Raw genomic sequence first — 27,755 nt, forward strand, 5'->3', positions numbered from 1 at the left:
TTATTTTCCAGTCCAAGCCCTCTCTCTGCCGGTTTTCCACCCCAGTTCACCCTTATCCATTATCTTATCAAAATGAACCTCATCTGTTTTCCAGTCTCATACTTTTTCCCTCTTATTCTGGTGTATACTCGATTCTCTGTTTTCCAGACCGTCCCCCTCATCCGCCCCACTTTTCCAGTCCACTGGTCTCTCTTCCTTATTCTGTGTAGACCTAGCCTTATGCTGATGGAAGTCATGCTATAAGGTGATGATGAAAGGATTGTCGTCTTTTGCTCACTCAATAGGATTTGTAAAGAGGTACTGCAACATCTGAAGTGAAATATGGAACACACACATTCTTTTGGATAATTCATCTCATTTTTTTTTTTTTAATGCAAGGAAGAAGGAACCAAAGACCAGAGCCCGCAAACTCTTCCAAGAAAAAACACAAACAACAGAACAGAGAGCCAAATACAAGATCCGTTCATTTCGAGATGCCATGACACACTGCGTTTGAAAAACTGAAGATCACAGGAGGTAGGAAATGCAGACAGAGGGAGACAGTTCCAGAGTTGACCTGTTGCATAAATGAAGGACTGGAAGTAACGGTTAACTCTTGCATTAGGGAGTTGGACAGAAAAGGGATGAGAGTTTGTTGCTAGACGGGTGCTACACCCCCGTCGTAGTGGTGGAGGGATGCAAGCAGACAGTTCAGAGGAGCAGTGACCAACGGAGTTTCGGTATTTTCTTACTAACCTGGGTACCCCACATATCAGCGATTAGATAGTTGTCAGCCCATGTTTTATTTTGATTTAATAATGTGCAAACTTGTAATTGATGTATACCGGTACTTTTTGTGATCTTAGAGGAAACATTAAGCTAACGGTTCGATAGTGGTTAGCCCATAGTTTGATTTTACTTAACAGTATGCAGGCGTTACATAAACTATAAATTTATACCAGAGTTATCGTGTATGTAGGGAAGGAATCGGGTAACTGTGGAATGTACTTAGTTCTAAACATTGTATTGATGTATAAATATTTACGAGTTTTGCAGATTATTTGATTCATAAACTTCAAGTTTCTACTGGCTAAAAAATCAAGCCCCTCCCATACTTATTTTTCGTACATTGGGACACATTTAACTCCACAGTCAAAAGCTAACTTAGCTGGTTCTGGCCAAAGAGTAAAGGTTACCATTAAATGATAAGTAACAAAAGAAAAAAATGGAATTTTTCGCACAAAAAATGAGACTAGCCCGACACCCTACCACTGAGCTACCGCGCTTCCCGTAGTATAATAGGAAAATACTGTTACTCTAATACAGTAATACCATACTCAACAATATTGCAGTGTGTGTTGATATTGCCAAATCTTATTATGCGTGGTATACTATAGCCTGATATTATTATAGTGTTTACCGATTTTGTCTCATTTTCCACAACTGGTACGAACAATATTGGAATGTCTGATATTAATACAAGGACACATTATGTTTTGAGATAAGAGAATTGCAGTGATTGTTAATAGAGCGAAAGTTCAATGTACATCACATGTAATACTGTAGTGATGTCTTACTATTCCCATTATATCAGGTGTATATCTGGCATCTGGCTGTATGTACTAATTATTAATTACAGTTTTTATTGATGATATAGCAAACCTTCATCGCACGCAACTAACAGCTATAATATTACCGTGTTGATGCTAAAAACGAACGCATACACGAATATAACAGCACTACGGTGATGGCCATATACCAAATGCTGATAATTCATTACTTAGAGCAGTAACCTATTATCCAGTATTATTATATCATGTTCACGATAGATGTATTAGGTGATATGATTGTGTCTCTTAATTAGTAAGCACAGTAAACTGATGGTATAACAAACACTCGCTGCAAACACTTTCAACAATATCATTGCTGTGTATGACGATGATGTTGCAATAAAGTACACTCATTCGACAAACAATGGGGGGTACAAATTAACATTAAATTTGCAAAATATAATGATCTTTTACATATACAGTGGTGTTGGAGAGGGACGCCATCACGAGGTGGCATCGATACGGGAGGGCGGTGGAGTTGCTCTGTTATACAAACGTCCCGGAACTTCCTCTCCGACATTTGAAAGAAAGATGGTAGAGTGCATGAAAGGGGTAGCTTCAGCCTGCAGTCCACTGAGTTCACATTCAGATACACCTAGAGTTGTAACTACTACTACTACTATATATATATATATATATATATATATATATATATATATATATATATATATATATATATATTCAGTATAAGTATAGCAATATTGAGCAATAATAGCGCATGCTGGCGAATTGCAGAGATTTTGGAAGCTGATTATCACTTGATTATTATTTATGAGGCATATTACTTTTAAGATCTTATTAACTCGAGGGGGTCTAGAGCAATGTTACTTAACGAGAAATCTGTCTCAATCAGTCTTAACGAGAAATCTATCTCAACCAGTCATTCACACTGGTTGTTCACCGTTTTGATCGCTCGCTGCACCAATACCGCTCCCGCAGCCCACTTAAACTCTCAGGATGAAGTTCTCCCTGTAAAGAATATCATTACACGAGAGGTACACAATTCTAGGCGCCAGTCTGCACAAACACATAACATCCCTGGCATTATATAACAGGGCCACACACCACAACTAGGCACATAAAACAATCACCACATGAATTTATCAGACCCGCTTCAACAGCATCCCACATCCAGACATTCCAACACTAGCAGTAAAAACAACCTATGTACTCATATCACGTGTAGTACTATAAACACCAGTGACCTCAGTCAGAACACTATACTACAAGCCCCCCTCCTGACATCCACCCATCAGAGACATCCTTAAATAGAGCTGATCGAGTCACTCACCTATACTTAGATATGGACATAAACCAGTTTTCCTCACCTGCATACTTACATTTGAGCTGGGTGGAATCACAGATGACACGTGCACTGCATGTAGAAGTCCACATAATGTAATATACATAGTGAAGCACCGAACAACAAATGCCGTACTAAACGCAAACACAGCATGAACGGTGACAGGAGCCTATGGGATGTCTCATAGGAGCAGTTGCATACCTGTGGTCAAAAGGTCTGCTGGGCCAGGTGGACCGGGGTTGCGCAACAATATGAACTTTAACTTCATGTTGCATCATGGCCTCCGCACAGAAACAAAATAACGGCCTTCCAAAACTACACGAATTATCTCAGAAGCATCCTTCCTCGTCATACTCAACACTCCACATCACAAACACATACATAAACACATAACCACTACAGCAAGCCAAAACCTTCAACCAGATAATATTCCTCATGAACCGCCACCAGACATACACTCCTCAGAAACTACCCTACTCAGGAAACTTAAGTAACTTAACGAGACAGCGATGCGGTCACTATCTTCCTTTGCCACAAAATCAACACAAAATACAACTAAAAATCAATTCCATACATCCACACTGTCAAGTAACCTCCCACATCACATCCTATTTGCTCATTTCACGAACAACACTAACACAAAACAGTCAGTCCTTCAACATGACTTCGACAAAACACGTCTGGAACTGACCAGTTGTTGTGGTCGTTTTTTTACGGTTGCAGCCACCACCACCACCACAACAACAACAACGGAAAATGACTGCTTTATTTGTTTCGCCGGGTTTCTACGGATGTTGCAGTGTTGTGGTGCCTGTTGTGCATGAATGGAGAAGGGCATTTAAAGGAGCAGAGGACAAATATGAGGGTCTACGAGTATAATTAATTTCAGGCCGATTTTTAATTTTGTTTTAATGCAGCTTCCAAGGTAGGAATGCTGATTATCCCTAAGGCTTCTTGGTAAATTGTGTAAGTCTGTCTGGGGACAATTTTATAAGCCACAGACTTTATACATTACCTGCCTCTAGATAGCTGTGAGGGATGATTATCTGGCAGGACATGTGTAAGTGAACTTTGGTGGGATGAAAATGTTGTACGTGTAAACATTTTTCAGCTCATTTGGCAGGAGGCCTAGCGAGTTAAGGCGTCGGAGGAGGTAGAGGCGATATTATGCAGATACATTTACATTGTTAACATGACACATCTATGTGATATTGTAATCTACGGTGCTGCCAAGGCGAATTGATGTTGTCAAACACTCGCACGACACGAGTACCCAATGTAATGTTGGGAGGTAGAGTACTGTTCGTTCCCTGGTTGATGTGCATTACTACTGTCTTGGCGTAGTTGACTGAAATCATTACTGGCAGTTCACTCCATTAGGGTCTCCATGAAGAGCACCAAAATCAAGGGGGAGTTGTCAGCTGTGACATCATAGGTGAAATTACTGACGTATTTCTATAAATGATCTGTAACCCTCAGAGCGTCACTAATGAGCATGAAAAAACAGTGAGCCTGTCTTGATGCCCTGTGACACGCTAGAGAGGGAGGGGGAGGTACAAGTGGCACCTCGAGCTCTGACTGCTTGATGGTGCCACATTGTGATTTACGTTACCAGGGTCCTTCGCAGCCCAATGTCCAACGCCTTCATTAAGATTATTTTGTGGCTGGCCAGGTGCATTACTGTTGTCCACAAATGCCAGTGCTAATGAGTTTTGTGCTGTTTAAGACTGCGATTGATAAATAGAATTCGTGTGTGTGTGTGTGTGTGTGTGTGTGTGTGTGTAACTACATTTCCCGTTATAGTCACGCCTCTGGGAAAGAACAACAACGCTTTCATATAGCAGAAGACCTATTATAAATTCAGTACGATAAGTCTTCTCAGCACCAAAATAATGTCCCAATCAATAAACTCTAAAATCATGCAATTACCCCATTAACAAGCCTCGACACATCATAAAACGTTAACCATATAAGTCGTTCCCAGTCTCCAAAATCAGCAGTAGGGAAATCCATCATGCATTAGTGATTATATTAACACCCACATTCAATTCAGTGGACTAATTGGTGCTAATCCATCACTGACAACAGGGAATGGCCAAGATAACGAAACGTGTGTGTGTGTGTGTGATGAATGAGGTGCCATTCTCATGATGTAATGACGAGAAAGAGAGGTGTTACAGTGTGAAGGTGGTATGGTAATATTTTTTTTATACTCTGCCGTAGGTTTGACGTGGGTGTGATATCAAACTTGAAAATGGATTGTGAAAATACAGTAAACATTTTGAAGGTGTGGAGTTGCGTGTACTTAAGGATTAAATGAAATGTAAGTGTCTGTGTGTTGTGTTTGTCTAACTCTGGATGTTAGGAGAGTGAGTGGGAGTGTTGCAGTGTGTGTGTGTGTGTTTTTTTAATAGCAGAATATACTGTTTATCTGGTGATCTGGAGAGAGAGAGAGAGAGAGAGAGAGAGAGAGAGAGAGAGAGAGAGAGAGAGAGAGAGAGAATGTATCACCTTTCACCACCTCCCTTCCATGACCCTCCTTGTGTAAACTGTATTGATTTAAGAATGTTTGCTGTGTTTATGCTTGCACTAACTGGGCCTCTGGTGTGTGTGTGTGTGTGTGTGTGTGTGTGTGTGTGTGTGTGTGTGTGTGTGTGTTATTTACTAATGAAATGAGGCACACTTATAAAGATGGTAATTATTAAGTCTCTTTCCAGCAAGGTGATGGTACATTAGAAGTGGACAGTAGTGTGTCGAAAGGAAAATAAGTGGCAAGAGAGAGTAGACTATATGATGTGGAACAGGGTACTGAATACTCTCTCTCTCTCTCTCTCATATATATATATATATATATATATATATATATATATATATATATATATATATATATATACTAGTTAACCCCAGGCATCGTTTATGTTTTATGCAGAGACTGGAGTGCATATTCAACGTCTTGTTTAATAAAGAAAAATTAATCAATTGAATAAGAAAGTAAATAAGGGAAGATGTGTGAAATACTGTAAATATGTAAACTAAATGGTGAGGAAGTTAAAACATTAAAAGAGTATGATAGTCCGTAGATAATCCCTCAGCTGCCAATAATCCTAATGAAAAAACAGATTTCAGGAAGCAAGAAGGAAATGTAAAACACTTTCGGGTGTTGACTGGCTTCATAGAAAATATTTGAAACAATGTGCATTGCTAGAGTATTATTATTAATAAAAGTGAAGGAGACAATTGCCTGAGAGAGAGAGAGAGAGAGAGAGAGAGAGAGAGAGAGAGAGAGAGAGAGAGAGAGAGAGAGAGAGAGAGAGAGAGAGAGAGAGAGAGAGACTAGCAATCGAAATTCCAAACTTACCCAAGCACGTCTCAATCCACACCAGCAAATCACTGTCTTAATGAAAATAGAATTCACAATTGGCCCAGATGGCCCACACGGTATTCAGCCTCCCTTTATAAAACACACACAAACACACACACACACACACACACACACACACACACATGTCCACCAGTTTGGTTCCGGTATATGAGGAAATACCGCCTAGAGAGATAAATGGCTCTTTGGAATTAAGGCGGATTGCGTTTATTGAAACTAATATTGTTCCACTGATTTATAATGGTGCAGGATTGGATGGTGCTCTCTCTCTCTCTCTTAAACCGAGAAACAAAGGGAGTGAAAGTGGCGAAGCGAGACACAGACAAACGGCAAACAAAAGGTGTCAGTTGAAAGTAAGATAAAAGGAAGAAAAAGAACAGATGAGGCAGAGGAGGGTAGGAAACTTAGAGAGAGAGAGAGAGAGAGAGAGAGAGAGAGAGAGAGAGAAGCAGCAGGTATAAAGAGTTGAAATGAGAGGCCACACACACTTCATTGCGTCCCTCTCCATAACCTCTCACTAGGACGCTGTTTAAAATCTGGCCGTGGTCGTTGCATGAAAATAATGAATATAGGGTACGATATTATATTTTATTTTCCACATCTGACTCAGTGTATTACTTAGGGAACGGAAGGCAATGTGCTTGTCCCCATCAACACACACACACACACACACACACACACACACACACACACCCTTAGGACGTCAAGCTTGTGATATACTGTCCTGAGGGATGGTGTGATGGTACTGGTTGGAGTGTTGGTATGACGTTGCTGCCCCTCACAAGCAAGATACAGCCAATAAATAAATAAATAAATAAATAAATAAATAAAGCCTACCAACTACTTTCTGCAATGTCTGATATTTGAGAAGCGTCATCATGAGGAAGTACAGTCCACTGTTATATCTGCTTTACCACAATCACGAACAATGTAATCATAAAAAAAAGAAAAAAAAAAAAAAAAAGGAAAATGTGCTCTCAGAATGCAACACCTGCGCCTTACAGTTGTTTCAAGATCCAGCATTTGACTTTGCCCTGTGACCTTCATTTTCGACTGATTGTCCTCAAAACTGATTTACTTCTTTCCTGTTTGATTTTCAACCCTTGCACCAAGTTTGGTCCTAAGTGGAACGAAACTTTTTAAGTTGACCCTGATATGTTACCTCAGCCAATGATCTAATATTCTCAAGACCGAACCTCCCCATCCTGTGCTGGCCTTCCATCAAATCTGGTCCAAGTCGGGTCATAAGTTTTTGTAGTGATGGAACCAATCTTATCCTGTGATCTTCAGCTTAGATTTATTGCTCTTAAAATCGGATCCCTTCATCGATACTCTACCATGAACACTTCTACAAAGCATATTTGAGTAAGGTACAATTGCTGAAGTTTATTTGTCATGTGACCTGTGATCTTTGACCTTTTGTTCTAAAAAAAGCAATAACTCTCCTTGTCCGAACCTCACCCGTTCAATCATTCATTTTCCTATTTTCAAATCAGATCAAAACTGATTTAGTAGTTCATCACACACACACACACACACACACACACACACACACACACACACACACACACACACACACACACACACACACACACACACACACACACAACGAGCACAACATTACAACCCCCGCACTACGTCCACTAAGTGTAAAACTGAAAGACTAGATGATGTTGCAGCCTGTGATGAGGGCAGAGAGTGGGATGCGAGGGAGGGGAGAAGAGAGAACCATTGTGATTATGAAGGATAAAGAGGGAGCGATAAGGGTCCTGCCAGGGCTTATGGAGGGGGCGTTATCAAACCACTGGATCACCTCTGACTTTAATACAGCGAAAAAACATTGATTGTCATCATTAGCGTCATCATTTTCATTAATATCATTTTACAAAGCGATATCTTATACCGAAAACTCTCAGCTTATGAAGTTCTGATTGATGTTTGTTGGGAAGACGTGGAATACAAAGTGCAATTACTGAGAGAGAGAGAGAGAGAGAGAGAGAGAGAGAGAGAGAGAGAGAGAGAGAGAGAGAGAGAGAGAGAGAGAGAGAGAGAGAGAGAGAGAGAGAGAGAGAGAGAGAGAGAGAGAGAGAGAGAGAGAGAGAGAGAGAGAGACTTTTCCTAGGAAAGTTTATAGGGCAGTTCACTTAAAACGCACTTTAATATTTTCATGGCCGACATTATAAATAACGTTATTTATTATACTGTCACTAGATTTGATACAGGAAGTTTGCTGAAATACAGAGCAATGTGATGTATTGTTCGTCCATATTTCTCTTATTAATTTCGGTACTTCTTCCGATCAGTGTATATTGGCAGCAGTACAGGACAACCTTATAATATATATCAGAGTGTCATGTAACTTCATTCACAGATAACTTCACTTACTTATAAATCTGAGTACTCATGTCACTAAACCTCCAACAAGTGTTCAGACATAGAGTGACCCTTCAAATCTATTAAATTATTTCCTGTTCTCGCATTTTTCTCTCTGGGCAGACAGAAGATGATCGTTGAGCAGCATGGACGCATCTTAGGCGACCAAGTTACTTATATACCACATATCTTCAAAGAAAAACCTCAAGGCAACACAAGATCTTACTTATCAATCAAGTACTTCTGGTGGTAGCTTCGTAAATGATTCTGGAGAGATTGTGATGCGTGTAGTGGCTCTTTATTGACCCTGTGGAATCATCAGCAACTTACCTTTTCAGCTAACTAAATCTCTTCTTCATAATTAATAGCATTCCTGGACCTGTCGTTTGGTAACTTCCGTGTGGTCCCAGATAAACTGATTTTTTTTTTTCTCAGTGACAATTGACTTCTTTCATTGATGCCTTCCCGTCTAGCTGTCTGTCACCAATTAATTTTTGTGCTTGGTCTTCCTGTTCCTACTTTTCTCTTTATTTTCAAAGTTTGTTTTGGACATCTACTTCAGGGATGTGTCTTCCAGATTCAGTGTTAGGAAGATGGATATTTGGGTTCGTAAAGCTCTTAAAGAAGTTCCTCAAACTACTGACTTATAACATTATTTAGTTTTCAGTAGTACAGAGTTCCTTATGAATACATACTTAATCGCAAAGCTCGTTTGGAAGATGACCGACGAAAATAAGGGCATTAGTATATCCTGTTATTGTTTATCAGCTTACTGTCACTTAGTTTATCTCTATAATACTAAGACTTGTGCAGGTATTGTGCAGCTCAACTCTCATACCAACAGAGATAATTTTTTCCGTTTTTTAATAAATATTGTTTTCGCGGTACGAAATAGTAGAACACATTAACAGTGAATAAGGAAATGCACATAATTATCGTGTACTGTCGTTTTCTGGCGCTTACAGCACGTTAAACACTGCCCACTAATTTGCCTGAAGTGGCTATTTCAAGCAGTATGCAATAATTTTCTTCTATGATCACTACAGTTAGTGAATAATCATCAACTTAATGTCTTTCAAGTGTCACTAGTTCATCAGACCATGTAAATATAAGTACTGCACCATGTTGTCTCCACTAGCAACATTTTTTTAATGTTTGCAAACTAGCTTTTAAATGATATAAGGTGCTTACACAGGGGCGTCATTTCAATTTTCCTTGGGGGGGGCATAGGCTATTTTGGAGGCCCCCCCTACTCCCACCTCCCCGCATGGATGGGGTGGCAAGCGAGCATTTTGAACCCACATGCAAAGCTGTATTTAGAGAATTGAAGCAGTAAACAAATATATACACTGTATATAATTGTTTTCCAATTACTTCCTGAAAGACACATTAATGGCTATTCTAGCATTGGCAGTATTTCTGCGTGAAGTTGAATATGTAATTTAAAGTGCATGGTAAAGTACATATCACTGCATTATACGCTAATGACCGTGGATAATAGACCAAGCTGCAATTAAAATATTTGTATTGGTGAAAGCTTATACTGTCTTCTTTCTTACAGCCTAATGAAAAGATAATGAATATAAAATTGAGAATGAAAAGATGTAAACTTGTAACTGAATTAAAAATGGAATGCTTTAAGCTTACTAGCCCCCAAAATACCATGAACCATATAAAGTAATGTGAAAAAGTAAGCTGTACACTAAGAGGTGGGAGAAATAAAATGATGGTTTTTAAATTTGGAAGAGACTCACGTAAGAAGAGTATATTAATTTGAAAATTCATTAGAGGAAATTGAAAATTAAACTACGTATATTTATTCCATTGATAAATGAATAAACTACTGCAACAGTGGATATTTCCGTGATCTCTGCTTTGCAAAGTTTTCAACCAGGGTGTTAAAGCTAAGATTTTTAACAAGTTCCTTTTCTGAGGCCGTAAGTAGCAAGTCACTTAAGCGATCATTTCTCATTGAGGTTTTTAGATATGTCTTGACTAAACTAAGTACTGAAAAAAGACGTTCATTGCCTGCGGTAATTACTGGAAGGATGAGAAGAATTTTGATAATTTTCACTATTTCTGAATATTGTACGCACAATCTAATGGTTTGAGGTCATATAATTGGCTTGTCACTCTTACTTAGAAAATGTCATAGAAGAATTTCATCAATGTCCATATCTTTGTAAGATTGTACTATAATAGAAAGTTTCTCATATTATTCTAGAAGGTCAATGGAACTGCATTCAAGTGCATTCTTTGTTTCTATAAGGGGCATGTTTTGTGTGAAGCGAATATCAAGCTCTGAGAGAAATCCATCTATCAAAATAGGTTCTTTTGATTTCAGTCTTTGGAGCAATACAAGTATTCACCTCATTTCTCCCTAGAGCTGAATCATTTAAGAAGCTCTTTAGTCCTGATGATACCTTCTGAATTCTCTTAGGCTTAGGTCAGCTCAACTGATTTGAATTTTCCAGTTTCGTATCTGCCTCATATGTTGAAGTAAAATCTTTAGCTTTGTCAAAAATATCAGAGAAAGCCTCGTCCGTTCTCAAGACATGCAATTCCTAAATAGTTGACTGTATGAGAGAGCAAGCTTTAGATAGTGAGAGTTCATTTGCTTGAAGCTGATCTGACAAACTATTGGTAACTCTAAGGGCTTGTTCAGTAATATGTAGATCCATTGCGAACCTGAAAGACTAACTTTTTGTACAGTCCATTTGCTTCTGCCACAGCTTCTGAATCAGAACCCTCTGAAACTATGAAGCACTGATAGCAAACTTCCATAGCGAAGCTTAACCTTTGATATTGAACTATAAGAGTAAGACCATCTAGTTATAGTAGGTCTTTCTAGTGTCAAAACCTGAGGATGTTCTGCTTTCTGTGCCTCTGTGAAAAGTTGGTTCCCTGTGTTACTGTTTAATGAATGTGTAAAGTGTGTTAATAATTGAAAAAACTGAAGAGAGGCCACTGGTATTCTTTATGCAGTCGCCTAGTACAAAATTCAGCCTGTGTGTATGGCAATGTATGTATACTGCTTGGGGAATATTATCCCGTAGTCTTGCTTGAATCCCGCTAGAGCATCCAATCATTACACTAGCACCATCATAACACTGAGCCACACACCTGTACCAAATTAAATCAGATTGTTCTATCTCCCTATATATAAAATCAGCTAAACTTGCAGCATCAACCTTTTCCATGTAATAGGTGCCAATGACACGTTCCTTCACAGTACCCTCACTAAAGTACTGCACAAACATAGCCATCTGTTCCTTTTTTGACAAGTCTTTCCTTTCATCAACCATAACTGAAAAATACTTGGCTTCTTTTGCTTCACCTCAAATTGTGTCCTTGGTATGTCTTCCAGCAACTGATGTCAACTCATTCTGGTCGATCTAACTTTTGTTTTAGAGAGGGATTTGAGTCACCAATTAGGTGAAGAATTTCTACAAAATTTTCTGAATTTAATGTATCACCACCCTCATTATGTCCATGAAAAGACAGGCCTTGCCTTCCCAGTAATGCAATGACTTTTAAAAGTAACTTTACATGTTCCCTGTTGTCCTCAATTTCTTGTAGCCTAGCTGAAGATAGAGAAGATGCTACAGACTGAGTGGATCCTGATTGAATATCCTTGACATTAGGCCAAGCGACCATACTATTAATGTGTCTTTCACTTGCGTGCTGTTGTTTGAGAAGAGCACTGGTATCTTTCCATTTCCTTGTTCCAACATCAATAACCGGTTTCCTACCTAATCCTTCCTCCTTACGAACAGATGCTCCGGCAAAGTGCCTACATGGAGAGCAGTAACACGCGTCTTGTGAAACCGAGTGTTCTAACCAAGGAAATAAATCAAAATAGGGACTTCTCAGTTTCCTATTATTCTGATTGCTTGAGTAGCTTGGCAATTTTGGTTGGCTGGGTTTATCACAGGGGGACTTAGATATATCAATGGGTTTATCACAGGGGGACTTAGATATATCAACTGCTTGAGTCGCTGGAGTTTTTGATGTGTTTGGACTGTCTTTTGTATCTTTTTGATCCTGGTTCAGTGCAACAGTATGTGCTAATGTGACTTCTGGTTCATCAACAGAAATAAAATCTGAGTCTTGACTAGAGGATGATGTAGTGGCTAAGTCAGTGTTGTTAGCTGCTTTACTTGTTGAAAAAAATATATATATATATATATATATATATATATATATATATATATATATATATATATATATATATATATATATATATATATATATATATATATATATTTCCACTATACAGTATATGATGATGATGCCTGTAGATCTTCAAGTTCTTCAGCCAGTAAATTAACGTCCACTTTGGGAACCACTATTCTATATGAACTCTTAAGACTCCTACCTACAGGTACGTACTTCCAAAGATGAATAAAGCTATTAATGGTAGCAAGAATACAATATAAAAGACAGCTGGATACTGAAGTTAACTGAACAGCTGGCTAGGAACATATTTACATTGACATCCTTTGATATACCTAGTAAATTATTGTGATTATTACACACACACACACACACACACACACACACACACAAGATATTTTTCACTCAAAATGTACTGAGGCTAAACACAAACTATTTTTAATTTCACAGTGTTAACCTTATATTTTTTCATTAACTGTAGTTGATTTGGAGGCCCCCTCAGAAAGCTTGGGGGGGGCGAGCGCCCCTCGCTGCCCCCCCCCCAAATGACGCCCCTGTGTTTAAATAATTAACAAAGTTTCATATATATTTTTCCTTCTCTCATTTCTCAGGCGTTTTTTATTTCATGATCTTTCGGTAAACCGATAATGCAATATTATTTATCTAACAACAACAGCAGACACTCACACGTTGCTTCCCTAACGGCTCCAAGGTGACTGGTGATGGGTGGCAAGGTGTGGAAACTTCGTAAGGGTTGTGAGCCAACTTCTCCCTCTAAAACTAAAATAATCCAGTTTCAAAGGGTGGTATGAAACTTCAAAATTGATAAATACATTCCCTACAATGCACTCACATCTATCCCCGATGTAAATGTTTGTTCCACAAAATGAAGGAGATAAGCAATATTTATTTATAAAAATCACAGTCTACCACGACATCACATCATGACCACACTCTCTCTACCACCACAACACATCCTTCCACCAACATACCATACCACAATCATACCACACCTCTCCACTACCATACCACATCACCTCCATACCACACCATCCATTCACATTCCCCAACCACCATACCATATTGCTCCACTTTCATACCATACTTCTAAATCACCATACTTCTTCACTGATGAGCAGTTAGCTATAATTTATAGGAGTCATGTGTGCCATCAGTTTGAATATTGCTTACCCTTGTGGAATGGATGTGGAGATGTTGCATTAAAACAACTAGACAAAATTCAAAACAAAGTTGTTTTAATTATTAATAACCTTGCTACTATAAACAAAAGATCTCCCCCTCAAGTTAGAAGGAATGTTGCCTCCCTTGTATTATTTTACATATATTTTTATGGCAAATGCTCTGACAAAGTTACGTACCTCTCTAGGCCTTCCCTCGTGCTACTCGAGCATCTGATAGTGCTCATGACTGAAATGTCACACAGACATATTGCAGAACTTCTGCCTATCAGAATTCTTTTATTCCCCGAACTGAATCTCTCTAGAAATCGCTTCCCCGAGTTGGTTCCCCCCAAACTTCAACCCATAGCTGTTCAAGTCCAACTGTTACAGATATTTTGTGAATGGAGGACGCCAGTAATTTGGTATTATTGTTTTTTTATTCATTTGTCTTTCCTTCCTCTGTTCCGTTATTAAAAAAAAAAAAAAAACACCATCACCATTCCACAACCCTCTACCATCATATCACACCCCACCACTATCATATTGCACCACCTCCATCATACCACACCTCTCCATTACCATACCACACCACCACCATTCCACTTCAGCCAATTACAATAACATGCCATTATACTGCATACCTCATCCCTTCTCCCTATTTTCAGCATAGAGGAGTATTCGCATCACGTAAGTTAAAGAAAAACAGAGGGATACAGAAGCATCATAGTAATCCCCCAATTATCCGGACGTCCAGTATCCAAACAACCCATTATCTGGATGCTGTGATCTGGCTGTTTGAATGTACTTGCTTTTGTGGCCTAACATACCCCTCGACCCATTCCTTATACATACCGTTGGTGCTGCCAGTGTGGTGGTGTTGGTGTGTTGGAAGAATACGGCTTATACCTGCCTTAGTCGTCATTAACAGTTGTAACAGACATCATCATCGTGTAACTGACATGAAACAAGTAAGCTTTGTAACTGGGACATAGAAAACCAACTAGGAGAAAAACAAGTCTATGTCACTGCATATGTTTAGAACATGTTGGTTTTTGCATTTACTTACCCACTCAAATCAGTTTAGATATGGTTTAATTAAAAAGAGTAAAGGAATATTCTGTTGATAGATTGTGCAATACTGGCATGTTATTTTGTATGCAGTCCCCTAGTATGGAGTCAATAGATCATCTTAATAATCATAACTCTCAGGTCATATTGGAACACAAAATCGTAGAATATGTCTGAAGTACAGCAATAATTCAGCTTTATAAATTACGGAAAAGAGGAACATGAAGGAGAGGGGGACGGTGAAGAGAGTGAAGTTAGACTGGAATGAAGAAGGGAGGGAGCTGAGAGAGGAGCTGAGTGCAAAATGTGTGTGTGTGTGTGTGTGTGTGTGAGAGAGAGAGAGAGAGAGAGAGAGAGAACAATCCCTCCGATGTCCAGATTAAAGCTGGACCCAGGCCTCCACTACACACCAGCCCAGCAATCAGCGTCGGGTGGCTGGTTTATTAACACTATCCAGCCAGGTTCGCCACACTGAGCTTGGTTCCCCCCCTCCCCCCTCTCTCTCTCTCTCTCTCTCTCTCTCTCTCCTTTCATTTCTTTCTTTTTAATCCACTGTATGGTGACGTTGCCTGACTTAGTTTGGCTGTCTCTTCATAACTATCGTCACCATCACTCTTACTCAGCACTAGTGTCATAACTGCAGATAAATCTGCCTACTAGTGGCCACCCTTTTTATGGCACATTTTTTTTTTCACGCATTTTACTAATAACGTACGCGGAGAAAAAACACGAAATATATTTATCTTGTGTTTCGGACCCACGGGGTATGGGTCATGCGTAGCACAGGTCGATAGAAACATAAAGGACTTGAGTTTATTTCTGGTATTTTTCTCCCAATCATTGTTCCATTTGTCATTATGAACGTCATGTAAGTTCTAAGGTTCATAAGTTCTTCCTTAAGAAACATTTAACATTCTCAAAAGTGGCCGGACAGACGATAACAATAGGAACATAAAATAAGGTACACATCAATAGCATATTTTACCATAATGTATCAGTTGACAAGTATGCCTGATATAGGTAGAAGGAGATAATCATTCCTTATTTTCCTCAGTCACAGTCACTGCCTAACATTGTCATCATTTTTCCCTCCTTCATCACCAGATCATGTATTGACTGGTCGTCTTCATCCTAACATGTCGTCATCGTGATATTTCTCCCCAGCTCATAACCAGATTACATTCTCCCCACACCTCATTAATCATTCACACTCTACTCATTCCCCAACCCCCGATAGGATATTGCAATTCCCTGTGTTGTCATTCCCTGTGAGAGATACGCTGTCTTTTCGCATGCCTAGCCGACATAATCAGAACTCTCTCTCTCTCTCTCTCTCTCTCTCTCTCTCAACCACAGTTCTTCCAGTTTCTTTATCCCAGCTCTTCTCTCCCGCCACTCAAGTCATCGTCTCATGTGCTTCATTACCTCTGCAAACGAAGTCAGTGGAGGTTGTGCATTCACCTATGTTTGTCTCTGTTTGTTTGTCCAGACGATATCTCTAAAAGTTCGCAATGAATTTCAATGAAATTTTGTGGAAGAGTCGGGCATGGGACAAGAAACAATTTACTAAATTGTGGGGGGGGATCCGGATCCGTCCCTAATATCTTCACGGATCCGGATCCTTTTTAATGACTGTCATTGGCGGAGCTATGCGCTCTTTGAGTGCTTTCTAGTTTTATCCTTGTACCTCACTCTCTGCTTTTATTTCCTTAGTATCTTATGAATAGTTTTAATGTTATTTTTTTTTTTTTTCAAGAAAACCAAGGAGATTTAGCGAGTATAACTTTAACAGTGAGACACCTTCGCCGCGTGAAATGTGTGTGTGTGTGTGTGTGTGTGTGTGTGTTAAAAGCCCTGCATCATATAGTATGAGGGAGAGTGGTATGTGAGTGACGCAGGACAGGGCCACATGACTCTAAGAGAGAGAGAGAGAGAGAGAGAGAGAGAGAGAGAGAGGCAATTTGCATAAATGCATCCTGCAGGTGACAACGTTAAAGAAGTATTTGCTTCGCAGGTGAAAAACTCTAGCGCTTTTTTAACTATTTTCTTCCCCATGCTTTTATCGAAACAATGAATTTTAGAAAAAGTCCTTGTGCTGTTGTATTTTCTGCTATCACTTGTTAGATTAAGAAGCTATGTGAATGGTGGTTCAATGAATTCCATAACATTTTCGCTCTAACAGAGTTATTGCAGTAGTGTTATAGTACTGATATGGATCGACGCAGATGCAGTCTTAATTCTGATGTAAACGATAACAGAATGCTAATTAGCCATCATAAAATGTCAGTATTTTTTTTTTTTAATGCAAGGAAGAAGGAACCAAAGACCAGGAGCTCACAAATTGTTCTCTCCATGAAAAAACAAAAACAAGATAACAGAGCCAAATTCAAGATCCGTTCACACCTAATTTCAAAATATTGTAATCCAGTTTTCCGGCTGTATTTACCTGATTATATGAATAATTAAACATGTCGGAGTATTGTCTAGCTTACCCAGTTTATTTTAAAAACTGAAGAGTAAAGCGAAATGGCTCGGTGAGATGGATGTAATAATAACTGATGAAATACGCTGACTGTACTATCTACCTGTGAAATTAACCCTAGTAAAGCCTGCCTACCTGTGAAATTAACCCTTGTAAAGCCTGGGCATAACGTCTGACAATATTCAAACTGACTGACAGGAATACAGGCCGGTATGTGGATAGGCAACCAAAATTATCTCGTTTCTCTTAGGTGTGGTATGAAGAGTACTGTACCCTTGATTATGGTATCATCACCCACTAATTCACCTTGTGTGGCTATTCTCACTACCCACCCTGTCTGTCCATCCCCACACAATTACCCATCATGCCAACACTCACACCACAATCCACCAGTACCCCTTCTTTGCCAGCTTCAACCACATGCTCTCTGTCCATCCCCATCCATTCATCCATCTTGTCAACGCTCTGTACTCACCAATACATCAATCTGCCCACCAAACCCCCAGGCTAAACATTGCATGAGCGTATAGTGTTTACCTGCGCAATTCCGCCAGCGTATTGTTAGGTATGTTCCCTCTCGTCCAGTCCACACCCAGAAGTGAAGTACAAGGTCAAATTTAGTAAAAGGACTCACATCCTTCCAACGCAGGAATTAAGTGTGAGTGGGAAGTATCTGGCCTCTGGTTCATCTTTGGAGTTACACACACACACACACACACACACACACACACAATGGTTCTCTTAATGGGATGGATAAGGAAAAGGATTTTTTTTTTTTTTTTTTTTTTTTTGACCGTGGCCATACAGGGACATTTTCCAACACTGGCAATCTGAGAGATAATAGCAAAACCACTGAAATTCATCATGAGATGGTCACACGAGCCATTTTATCACAGTAGGAAAAAAAAAGTGAGTGTCGTCATGCAAGTGAGAGACAAATGACTGTCTTCTTTCCTTTAAGTCCTACTGATACGCGCATGAATACACAATAGAAACAGTGAAATAACGATTACGAGGATGCTGTTACTGGTTATATTGATGCTAATGATAATGAGGCCGAATACTACTTACAAAACTTGTGTGAACTCGCAAGTAAGCGAAGTAAAAGGGAAAATTAGGACCTGAATAATAAAATGGTCAAAACTTAATCTGGAGGGGAACAATGAGGCAGGGGATAAGACTCAGAGAACCCCAGTATCTTCACCTGTTGAGTGTTGTTTTTCACGTTCTTGACAAGGAGGATATCAAAGTGAGGAAGTTCATGACCTTGATTGGGCGGCGGACTTAACTTAGATATAAACAAATGCTGGTCAAAGCAACATACAACCTTCTGCTTTTTATATTGTCTATTATATCCGTACTAATAACGACATCATGTGATAATGAAGCATAAAAATGAACATTACAGTTTGTGTAATTTAATACGAACTTTAGCACGCATTTGCCCCCGTTTGCTGCTGGAAGTCTTTTGTGTTCAGACGGACACTGTTAATACTCTTGTGGGATTGAATTTACCCGGCCAACCTGCCTTCTTTAACCATCTCCTGTTAAACTAAAATAATCTAACTTACTGGCCATTAAATGTAGAAACGAATCAGCACTCGAAAGGAGTTGTGGTTGCATTCATATGACAACAATCCCGGGTGAGCTATGTGGGAAAACGTGCTGCGACTATCTGGCAAGACTGTGTCAGGGGTCTCTTCTCTTCTCCACCTTTTTCCACACTGAATGAGGATAAAATAACTGTCTCTTCCGTGCTAGTTCTTTCACAAACAATGCTGTGGACTACTTTTGAAAGGTTAGAGGGACAGAATATTCTAACCAACGCAGCCACACCAAAAACGACATAACAGACTAGTTGGGCTACGCTAGGTGAATGTTAAGTAAGATGTGGGACTACTGTTTAAAAAGACTCGAGGTCAGTCCCAGGATGAGGCAGGGAAACAGTTGGGTATTTGAATTTCGATAACTCCTTGGATCAGGTGACGTATAATATTGTTAAGTTCTTGCTACCACCAGGCGAAATTACTGGGCTTAGTAAAGACGTTTTGTAGAGAATGAGGAGAATGCCATATCTAAGGTGCGGCCACACTTACCCGAAACACATGATCGACAAGATGAAACAAAACGCCGGTTGAAGTCCCTGCAATATCCAAGTCTGAACGATGGACGGACCCCTGACCCTCGTTTCATTTGGTCGATCACATATTTGGAGCGAGTGTGGCCGCATCCTAACCCATACATCGTGTCCCTCTAACATAAATCAGACGAAGAAGAAGAAAAAAGTTAAGTTGTACGTAGTTGGGCTTAAGTGTGTGTGTGTGTGTGTGTGTGTGTGTGTGTGTGTGTGTGTGTGTGTCAGTTAGGCAGAACACATGACGTGAATGTATTTGTATACTGTGTTGACATAGCACTTTCATTTCTTTTGCCCCTGTTTGCACTGCCTCCCGTAGGTGATGTTTAAAGCTGTGTCCACGTGAAGTGACTCAGCTGCGCCATTCTCTTTCCTTAAGCTTTATGCCATCACAACCTGAAATAAGACATGGACTGGAAGCGAAGGTTTACGTCATGAATCAAATATTTCATTTTCACATATGTTTGTTCCGTGCCTATGTCAGTTCAGTTTTTTACGATCACGTAAATGATCGAGTGCATAGCTTGTTCGTCAACCACTTGTGTATTCTGGCGATATATTAACTATGGTCTGTCAGTCGTGTAATAGGATATGTTTCGACTTTTACCTGTCAGAGTTCGCACCGTGGCTACATAGTCTCACCCATATACACCAACACTCAACATCAGCAAGACGCATGTACACATTTCCACACGGTCATCGTCGTCTAATGGTAAAAGTAATTACCTCTGAAAACTTGGGTAATTTATGCAACTGCTTTTAAATACCATCAATTACTTTTCCAGCAGAAAGAGTTAAGTGTTGGTGTGATGTGATCTAACTATATACCGGTAAGTGAGTTGCCTCAGGTCAACGCTGGCAAAAGTAACCTTCCTGTATTCACTCCAGCATGCTCAAAGGCATGAATAAACAATAAAAACATGCAAAAGTTTATGTAGAAGAGTTTAACGTACGTGTTTTATTCAGTGCTCTCGGCCACAGAAACGATAATCATTCCAGAAAAAAAAAAAAAAAAGGTACTGTCTCAGCACCCAATCCGTATCTCCAAAGTGTCACAGACGTTGCTTATTGGGAGGGTCTACAGGCACTTCTGGAGGGACTGAGCAGTAAGGTGATGAGATTGTGGTGAGAGGAGTCCAATGGAGAGAGAGAAAAAAATGACATTAAGCAAAAGGATTAATTGTATGGAAAAGGTCAAGTATGTGAGACCTCCAAGACGGTTTATGTGCTGTACAGTCGCCCTTAGAAGTGATGACAGAGTATCCATAAGTTTTCGATCAGCGATAATGCACACACAGTACAGAGTGACAGAAGCATTCTGAAACTCTGCCACTACTTCTTGGAGCGACTGTACAAGCTGCTTAAAGTTATTTACGATGGAAAAAATAATGTAGGCTTGTTCATCCGGTGGCTCAGTGAAAGGAGAGGAGGGCCAAAGATGACGATGAACATTGAAATGGCTTACGAGGGAGATTTTAGAGTAGGGAGAAATTATTTCTCAAATTACGTAACAAATTATTTCGTTTACAGTGCACTAATAATACACAACTGATAAACACTGAGCATATCGAAAACTTATATCATTATGTAAATCAGGCTCTTAGTTATGCAATACTCAGTTTCAGTAAACATGGTCTTATGCAAAGTACGACGAAAACTCGGTGTATTTTACTGGTACAGAGGCACTCGTATCATGGATGCCTAGCTACAGCACTATGAATGTTAACTATGTCCATTTTCAACTTAGTAGCTGTGTAAAGTTGAGGTACACATCACTGCAAAAGCTTCTGGAATCCTCATGCGTGTAAACTGTATACTTAGTTTGCCTAATATACAAGCAAGAGCAACATTTATCGGGACACTTGAACTTAACCATATTCATCGTTATTGCAGTTTGGAGTATAAGCAATAAAACGAAGCAAAAGAGAGTACTTTGCTGACAGAAGTGCAGTTGGTGGGACGTGGAGGTCTTACCACGTTACTCCACTTTTAGAGGAACTACACTGGTTGAAAATTATCTGAGACTTTCTATCAACAGTGTACCACAATATTTAATACACCGAGAAACAAGATTTCTGACTAGCCTTTTTACACTTCCTACTGCTCAGAACAAACATCATGCAATCATAAGGCAACTAAATCCACTTTATGAACCAAAACCAACACTAATTATAGTTCAAGGACTGTGTTAATCAAGGCTCTTGAATTATGAAATGCCTTACCTGCAAGTATAAAGCACAAAATTCCTGAGTTGATTATTAAGAATCATTGATTAGTTACCGACCTAATTATGACTTAACAACACACACTACTGCTTATCTTTACTCTGTTTGACTAGGTTTCTTAGAGTAAATAATGTGTGTATGTTGTACCCTTGGCGTTATCTATCGTTTTTTGTTTACAAACTGCATGAGCAGAAATAGCATAAGAAAACATTCACGACGCTCTTTCTCTCTCTCTCTCTCTCTCTCCCTCTCTCCTGTTCCTTCTTTTAATCCACTGAATGGGGTGAGGTTGCCTTATTTTCCTGTCTACCTCTTGATAATCTTCATCACAGTCACACTCATCTTCAACAGAATTCAGACATACCAGCAGACGTATAGATACAGAATGAGGGGTAATGGATAACAATGTGCTGTGTGACTTCTATCTATTTATCTATATACCTAGGCTGCTTCCCCCAAGGAAAGGGAGGTAGCCGAGACAGGACGACTCACTCTCCATTTACTCATCCATTCAAACACATTCATTCGCATCTTAGTGTGACTTACATAAGGAAAATACATGCAGACAAGAGTTTCCGAAAGTGTTTCGTGTGATACCGAGAGTAAATAGAGAAGGATGAAACAATGTGGTGAAAATCAAGGTTTGAAAAGAGTTAATCAGAGTAGGGAGTTGATACGAATTGCTGTCTTGGACTCTATCTTAAGAAAAGGTGTGTGAGGGAGTGTGGATGAGGATGGACTGAGTTATGTGATAAGGAGAACGTGGCGTATGACGTGTTTGTAAAATTAGAAGAAAAAGATAAAGAATGAGAGAGGAAGCAGTGGCAGGCAGGACATTACTCCCTTACTAATACAGGCACCAACACACGATCCCGTTAAATTAAAGCCTGGAGTAAATAAGCGTGTGCAACATGTGATGGGTATAGGTCAATATACACATCAGAGGAAGGGGGAGATATGATGCGTTGTTCTCAGGTTATTGGAGAGAGAGAGAGAGAGAGAGAGAGAGAGAGAGAGAGAGAGAGAGAGAGAGAGAGAGAGAGAGAGAGAGAGATTGGAAGTCAGTTGGCTACGAAAGGCAGAAAATAGGAGAAAATGGGAATAAAAAAAAAAAAAAAGCTCGCCTGGAAATAAGTTTGTACCAGCCTGAGTGAGAAAAAGGAATAAAGGATCACACACACACACACACACACACACACACACACACACATCAAGGATAAACGTGTCAGGAAACTTAGCAAACTGCGTATCAAATATGACCAAAAATAGTAAAATTATACGGTAATATTGGACAGAAATCACAACTATACATCGTTTCTGATTAAATCCATGTTATCAAATTTTTGCAACAATAATATTTACGAATATCAGAAGACCCGCCGACATGTAGTAAAAATACCCCCACTAATACCAATACACCAGTCCTGTATGAGACAGCCCTAGCATGTATTCAATATGGACGGTGGGTATTAGCGCCGAAGTGGTGACATGTAGAGAGGTGTATGATACGTAGGAGGACTATTGGGCCTTGAGAGCAGGCTGTGAAGCCTATGCCCAGGGTCGGACATATAAAAAAAATAAAAAAAAAAAGGTCGGGTTAGAAGTCACTGTCTTTTTGCTTTTCTTTACATTTCAGTCATTACTATTGTTATACCAAAAATGTGTAATGTTAGTATGTTACTGATCTGATCATATATTATTGTTAGTGATCTCGTTATGTATTTCCACTTATTTCTTAGTTTCTTCCTGCCCGTCATATAATTCTACATCACGTATGTACTATGGGGTATTAAATGTTCCTAACACCAAGCAACCATAATGAGGATCTGAATCATCTAATTTTCATCCCATTACATAGCTATATGCATCTCCTATAGATGTTTGTGGATTAAAATTCATATGATTATCATTGGACTCACTATGGTGTTGGAATGATGTAATGGCATTTTGTTCCTGGGTTGGTGGAAGAGACTTTTGTGCAGGATAGTACGTCACTGACTGAACCCATATCCTTCCCATCATCGTCACCATCATCCTTGACAACAATCCTTTTACTAATCGCATCCTTCTCTTGTCATCCTCAAGTAATATAATTTTCTCTTGATCCTCCATGATAATTGGGAGACGATGTGGAAGTGTGTGTGTGTGTGTGTGTGTGTGTGTGTGTGTGTGTGTGTGAACATTTTGTATTCCCTTTTCGTATTTATTTCACTTGCAAGCCTCTGTTTCACGGTGGTGCACATTTTCCTTTTTTTGGTCCCTTCTACTTTTCGCAGTATTTGAACTGCCCATCTCTCTCTCTCTCTCTCTCTCTCTCTCTCTCTCTCTCTCTCTCTCAACAGATTATACCTCTGCATACACCTGACAATTTTATATGCATTTTGCTCGAGATCCAGTTGTAAAGCTTGAAACTATTATTTCCCTTAATATAATGAGGTGTTGTGATGTTATAGCATTACACAAATAATGATCTGTCTATTGCCAGACGCCTTAATCTCGTAAGGGGTGGCTACAAACTAATCGCCTCCGTGTCAACTGGTCCTCCGCCATTTCACTGCCCTGCTCCCAGCTCACACATCCCTCCTTCATATACCCCTCCACTCCATCCCTCCATCTCATCCTTGGCCCCCCTTTCCCTCTCCCTCCCTCCACTTCACTCACATTCACTCGTTAAAAAATGAGGACCAGTGAACACGTCTTTCACTAATGATAATAATAATAATAATAATAAATAATGCTTGAAAGTCCCCAGGCCTGCGAGAGCTTGTAAAAAATGGCAATTTCCAAATTCAAGGGCGAGAGCTGAGTCCCGCGGAATTTTAGGAAAATCAATAAACCTTAAAAGCCATGATTCCTCGAGAAACCTAGGAGGCGCTAACCCCTTCCTGAAACTAATCTATCAAATTTCTACCTTATCTACCAGTTCCCAAACGCTAGGAACCAAATTTTCAAAACACAAACTTGCAACAATGCTCGTGTCCAGCAGTGTGACAAGCTGGCGAGTGGTTCTGTGTGCCGGGCTGGCTGACATTAATCAAATCCTAAGTACTTCACCTACACTGGCGTACCTTCAGCCCGAGGGAGCGTGTAGCAAACTAACTAATAAGGCGATTAAATAATATATTCAAAGCCTAGGAGAATCAGGTTGTATCAATGCCCTGACTTATGATTTTGTGATGTGGACATATGTGTGGTGTGCCTTGTGGTTCCGGATGCAAACATATGGTGTCATAAATAAGTGTTGGCAGTGCATTGTTTCTGTAAAGTGCGCAGTTGCCAGGTGGCTGCTGTCCTGAAGTCCCCACATGGTATAAGTGGGAACAGTTGGTTTGTGCAAGAGTAATGCTGCTAGGTGAGGAGTGTGAAGATTGTGGACTTTATACATAAACACAGCCCAGACACGTCCTTGCATTGCTGTAAGGACGGGATACTGATCATTCCAAGGATAAGCGTCTATGACGAACCAGCTGTTGTGTTTTATTTTAAACAATGGCCAGTAGGTTTACGTACGATAGGAGAAGTGATGACCGTGCAGTGGGGTAACTATTCCATTACGGTGCTAACCTGAATCTTGTACAGCATTGCCATTCCTTAACTATCCAGATGTGCATATGATGGACGCAGACCAGCTTCCAGGCTGCATCCTTGGTTGACTTGACTGAGGTGTCTGATCAAAGAGTGTGACTGACCTCAACCCCAAGGATGGTGAGCGACCTCTGATGATGTCCTTGTCTCAGAGGGATGAACGTTACTTTGGTTTGCTCCGGATCGAAAGACACTTGCCAGTGCTACTATGCATGTTAATGGGCTGCCAGTAACGTCTACCACAATGTAGGGAGAGTATAGTCACCAGCGTATGCGTATATCTTAGGAATATGTTGTACAATATCATTTGAAATAAATTTTCCAGAGCACAGGAGTCAAGACTGCTGCCCTGTGTAACAATCTCATTAACTGGGCACTCACAAGAAGTATGATCATTAAGCACCATTTGCATGGTTCTCTTCTGGAGATGGTCGTAAATATGTAAAATCAGATTACCACACACACCATGATTCCTCAGCTAGGTGGTGGTGAACTGGTGCCAAACTGTCAAAGGCGTCATTTATGTCATGTGCCACAATGACAGTGTTTTATAAAATATCAAGTGACTCATTCCATCTTGCTGATCTGCAAAGGAGCAGATTTGCTGCATATCTAATCTGCCTGAAGCCAACTGCTAGGGATAAAGGTAGATGGTGTTTATCATGGAATGGTATCAGTCTGGTTGTAAGTACGGATTGAAAAATTTTGCCAAGTACAGGGAGAAGTGAAACAGGTTTGGTTGATAGTCCTCACGATCTGCTCCGATGCTCTTTTTGTGAATTACTACACATCTTTTACCCTTCCATAGGACAAGCCATTCCATAGGACAAGACAGTCTAGCGATGAAAGAAAACTGTAAAAATTTTTAGCAAGGGATTTTAACGAGTAGTACGAGTCTCTCTCCCTCTCACTCCCCTTCCCTTTCCCCTTTCCTCTCCCTCTCCCTTCTCCCTCCTCTGTCAGTCTGTCTGTCTGTCTGCCTCTCTCTCTCTCTCTAGCCAATTTTCCATTCGTGTTTACCTCATCAGCAGGGAAAGTCACGCCCAGTCCAGCCTTCATTCATCCTGATGTCAAACACACACACACACACACACACACACACACACTCGCCTGGCCTTTTGGGTATTCATATTTTGTCCCGGTTCCCAGTGCAAAAATTTACACTTTTCCATCATACCAGCGCCACCGCAGCATCCACCTGCCACTGCACCACAATTGTTTTCTTTCTCTTGCAGTTTCTCATTTACCATTTTCTGGCTGTCATATTTTGTCCGTCTCTCTCTCTCTCTCTCTCTCTCTCTCTCTCTCTCTCTCTCTCTCTCTCTCTCCCTCTTTAATCATCTGTTGTTATATTCTCCCATCCAACTGTCTCTTTCCTAACCTCCTCACTCCTTGGTTCTGTTTTTTTTGTTTAATGCTTTTTTACCTAATTTCTTCCGCCTTTTTTTTTTTTTTTACTTTCTCTAGTGAACGTTGCCTTCATTTAGAGCTGCATAGAATCTGACATGGATGTAGTTCAGACTGTTATATTTCCTCTTTTTTTTCTTTTTTCCTGTATCTTTTCTCTTTGTGTTTCCTTTAACGTCTCTCATTTTTCTCTATACAGTAGTACCTTTCTGCTTCTATTTTTACAGATACTTCACTGTATTTTGTCCAGCCAACTTCGACTTCTTTCCAGCCACTTCCAGTAATAGATATTGTACTCTGGATTATTGAAACCTAGACTTACTTTTTTTCTATTTTTATTCAGTTTATTCTTGTTACCTATCCTTAGTTTATCTTTGTTTCAGAGTCAAAAAATTTGTTTTTGATTTCGAGAATCAAGAGTCAGAGCCAGGGTTATCTTTATTATTACCTCCGCCAGCGAAGTTGAAGCAGGTTATGTATTCACCAATGTTTGTCGTTTGTTTGTCTACACGATATCTCCAAAAGTTCTAAGTAAATTTCAGTAAAGGCTGTGGAAGGGTGGGTCTTGGCCCAAGAAAGAACAGATTATATTTGGGGGCAGATCCGGATCCGGATCTGGAGTCTATGTATCCCGCACACTATCTCCAAAAGTTCTCAATAAATTTCGATTAAATTATGTGAAGGAGTAAGCCATGGGTCAAGGAACAATTGATTAAATCTGGAGGCGTATCCGGATCCTATGTATTCCACACAATATCTCCACGGATCCGGATCCCGAACCGGATCCTTTTTAATAGCAGTGGCATTGGCGGAGGTATGAGTTCCCTGAATGCCCTCGTTATTATTATTATTA

This window comes from Coenobita brevimanus, chromosome 6, assembly GCF_032717465.1.
Source record: "Coenobita brevimanus isolate Jiangsu-jjx chromosome 6, ASM3271746v2, whole genome shotgun sequence".
Lineage (NCBI taxonomy): Eukaryota > Metazoa > Arthropoda > Malacostraca > Decapoda > Coenobitidae > Coenobita > Coenobita brevimanus.